This window comes from Pseudonaja textilis, chromosome Z (assembly GCF_049901715.1).
Source record: "Pseudonaja textilis isolate UNSWEBS1 chromosome Z, rPseTex1.2, whole genome shotgun sequence".
Taxonomy (NCBI): Eukaryota; Metazoa; Chordata; class Lepidosauria; order Squamata; family Elapidae; genus Pseudonaja; species Pseudonaja textilis.
Genome location: NC_142008.1, coordinates 132,015,615 through 132,019,848, shown reverse-complemented (window position 1 = coordinate 132,019,848; position 4,234 = coordinate 132,015,615). Strand labels below are relative to the sequence as shown.

The 4,234-nt window shown below is 39.2% G+C and overlaps 1 protein-coding gene across 1 annotated transcript in view; it reads left to right on the top strand.

Moving 5' to 3' along the window:
• EMP3 (epithelial membrane protein 3 (MAM blood group)) overlaps positions 1 to 4,234 on the top strand; it is a 105,086-nt gene that overhangs the window by 81,991 nt on the left and 18,861 nt on the right. The gene's annotated exons all lie outside the window — the stretch shown is intronic.

The following is a 4,234-nucleotide window of genomic DNA, read 5'->3' as shown; positions in this document are numbered from 1 at the left end:
ACCCTCCGCTCGGGCGGAGCCTGGTTGAGGGGCGGCGCGGGCGGGTTGTCATGGCAATGTTCCATAGCTGAAGTCTCATGCAAAACCACATCCTTCGTTCAGTTTGTCCCGCTGAAGCCGGTTGCCACGGAGACGGTTTTCGGAAAGGAAACTGGCAAAGGCGGGGAGATCGAGGGGGGGACAGCAAGAGGGGAAGCCCGAGAGAGGGTGGTGAAGGAGCAGGCAGGAGTCTGGTGGAGACGCGGGGAAATCTTGTACCATTCGCGTGATTAGGAGGGGGGGGGTTGTGTGTGTGTGTGTGTGTGTGTGTGTGCCCCCCCACCCCACCCGCGAGAGATGACTTATGTTTTTCTGCTAGGCTGGCAAGATGACACAAGCCACTTTTTTCTCTGCTTTCTGTTAATACGGTCGTTCCCAGTGCCAGAGGATTAATAACACAATTAGGTTATTAATTAATAAATTATTAAATGTATTTGCCACCCATCTCGCAGTTGGAGGCGACTCTAAGCGCTTGCAATGTGACAACATACGCAAATATAAAAACAGTTACCAATATAAAGCCAGATTAAATTACAAACAAATCAAACAAATAAAAAATCCTGGGTTTGGAATGGAGAGGGGATGGTGGTGCCTTCTCTATTTTCTGCACCAACCACCTCCAACCAAACGCTGCTCCTTCAGGACTCCAAGCCAACCTGCATAGCCAAGTTTTAAGGCTTTTCCTGAAGGGTGAGGACAGATCTCACCTGTGGCAAGATGACAGATGTCCCAAAGGACGGTCCATGGCAAAAGGGGCTCTTCTGGATCCCACCAGTTGAAATTCCTTGACTGATGGGATCTGCAGGCCTATCCCATTGGGGAAAGATGGTCCCGCAGATATCCCTGATTGATGCCAGAAGGCTTTAATTGCACCCAAAAGCAGATTGACCATCAGTGTGGTGGTATTACATGTGCCAGCTAGGAGCTTCCAAAACTGTGCAGTTGCAATCTTTTAGGGTAGCCCCATGTAGAGACTTGGCAGTAGTCCCAAGTTTGAAATGACCGAGATGATTTGAGTGACTGAGCGCCAGGCCCCATGAAATGGATGCAGTTGGCACACAAAGTTGTAAAAAGACTCTCCTAGCCATGATTGCCACCTGCTCATTGAGCAGGAATCACAAGTCTAGAAGAAACCCCAAGTTTTGCAGTAGGTCTGTCTGGGACAATGCAACCCCATCCAGACCTAAAGATTAGGGTGAATGGTGTCACCATTGTGGCAACAGTTTTGTTAACTGCCTTAGGAACATTAAAGATGATGTAGGAAGTAAATTTCATAAACAGATAGACAGAAAATGTCCTGGATAATTCCCATGGAAAGCTTGATTGCATTCCTGCATGTTATGCTTCTAGTCCTCATGGCAGAGCCAGAACCTGGTAATGAACCCCTCAGTTTATCCCAGTTGCAAGGGGTTAGTTACTAAAACACATTAAATGGGGTCCATGAAAATCGGGACAGGCAGATTTGTGTAACACGGTAGCCTCCTTTGATAATGAGAACTTTTCTTGCATTTGCCTGTCAGCTTAAGGGAGAATAACAGCTTCAATCTCAATATCGTTAATTTAGAGCACCAAAAATCTTCATCAGAATGTATGGAATGTGAAAAGGCTACATCTCTCCATTTTTTAAATGAAATTTTTAGAATACACACTCCTCCATTAATTTGTATACTACCATTCTTCTAGAGTTTCTTCTAGAAACTCCAAGTATAATATTCCTTTTTCTGATTTCCCACTATAGCCTTGTGGGGTAGGTTGGGCTAGGTCCTATAGGAGGACTGGTGGGTACAAAATCCGTGACAAGGAATAGATTTATATAGAGGTCTCCAGTCTTACTCCCAGCCTTTAACTATTATTTCATCCTGGTCCTCACATTAGCCTGAAGAGATACAGGATTGAAATGTAGTGAAAGATCAAACATTGCACATGTCACTGAGAGTATCATAAAACAGGAAATATTACCTTATCTGGTGACATTTGCAGAAATATAAGACGAATCTGAATGCTGGCTGTACAAAAGCAAATCTATATTGTATATTTATATTCAAATATTATTTAATCCTGTATTCACTAAATTTTGATGTTTATTTAAATCAGTATGTTTTTATCAAGATTTCTGATGTAGGTTTCATAGAGATAATCTCTACATCAGTCTTAAAATATAATGTTTGGTCCCATGATATAGAAAGGAAACTGAGGTTAAAACAAGTGTTTTTAAAGGAATCTGATTTCTGAGAACTTGCTACAAATAACAAGTGTGGAAACAATTATTGTGAATAAATGGACTCTTAAATTTGGGCTGGATCAAGTTGAATTCAGATTCTATAATTCTAATCAAAACTTCTAATTTCTCCTTGTATTTCTAATAAAAAGAGTTACAGCGTTTTTGTGGGGTTCAAACCTTGGATTTTGATATGAAATAATTCCTTTGGTGACCAGTAATTGGTGGACCAATCAATTAGATCACCATATTTTTTTTAATGAATGACGCAGTAAACTGTGAAATGATAGAAATGGTTATATTATTTCTAACGGCAGGTGCTGGATTCTTCTTAAATGATTTCCCATATTTAAGAAATAACTGCAAATGAAAAAAAAACAACACAGAAGAAAACTACAAATGAAAAAACTGCAAATGAAAAAAACAACAACACATAAGTTATAGAAGTTATAACTCTTCTCCCTGATGAGTTAGTCCTTTATTTGAAAAAAAGGGAAGTAGTAGTTATGGGAAAGGTCTTAAAATGGAAAGAAGAAAGGAAGGAAAGAAAAGGAAAGAATGAGTCTACTTTCTAATCATCTTTTCTGCAGCCTGTATCAAATGAAAACAACACTGGTCTCTTGTGATTGGTGCTTACCAACTAATTCCCAGAATTCTCATCAAGGGCTTTGCTGGCTATAGAACGTGGGGAATTGAAATTCCAACACCTGGAAATTGTCTTTTGGGGAAGCTGTCTTTTATCTTGTAATGTCTTTATCGTTGCACTTGTTACTTATTTCTAGATAAATGAGTACTTTGTCATTTCATTCTGTTTCCTTAACTTATTTTCATGCTACCTGTTCATTCTTCCATATTTGTCAGTCCTTTTATCTCACAAAACACAGCCGTATTCCAGAAGAGGTAGCACTTGCTAAGAATCTCCATGAAGAAAAAAGGTGGCTTGTATATGTAAAAGACCACAGCTTTGTTTAAAATAAAATTGAAACATCTAATGATTTATTTGTTCCATTCTTTCATGATGGAAAGGTGTGATAATAATCTAATAAATAAACAAAATGGCATGTTGGTATCGGTAGTAAATTTGATGACAGTACGTTTGTTAAATGTGTAGCTCATTTAGGACCTCCAGATCGTATACAAAACATACATAGCATTTCTTCTGTAAAATAAGTTGGGCTGAATGAGGACTTCAGTCTAGCTTTCCCTGCTCTATCCAATACCTAAAGCATTATGCTACATATTAGATAGTAAATATACCATATATATTAGCAGACAATTTGCTGATAAGCCAAACCCAGTTTTGGGGTATATTTTGCCACTGAAAATTCTTGGTTTTTCTATGGTATATACACTACATATATTAATCCAAATTGTGATTTTAAAACGGGACCCTTTTTATCAGGATATTTGTGGAATATATATAATTTTATTGTGTAATCCCATGAACGCTTAATCTTAACATTGAGGATAATGATTGGGTCCATCCATCGCACAAACCCATTAAAATATGGGTTTATTTAATTAATCACAGCAAACTGAGTTCTCAAATGTACTCCCCACCCCGAACATTAAATGTGTCCAATTATCAGACACTGCCTGGACAAGAGACTGCACACCCTTCTGCAGTTTCCTTGGCACTTCTTTTCAGAAGTAGTTTGCCATTGCCTCCTTCCTAGGGCTGAGAGAAAGTGACTGGCCCAAAGTCTGCCAGTTGGCTTTGTGCCTAAGGCAGAACTAGAACTCTTGGTCTCCAAGTTTCTAGTCTGGTGCCTTTACCACTGCACCAAACTGACCCTCAAAGTACAAATGCTAGGGTCAAAGAAAAGCTAAACCAAAAAACTATGAAGCACCTTATGTTTAATATGTTGTTTGAATGGGATAGCATCTTAAGAGTGCAAAAGTAGATGGAGTTAACTTACCTTTCCACTGAAGCAAAATTTGTTCTATTCAAATATTTACTTTGCATATGAATGGTCT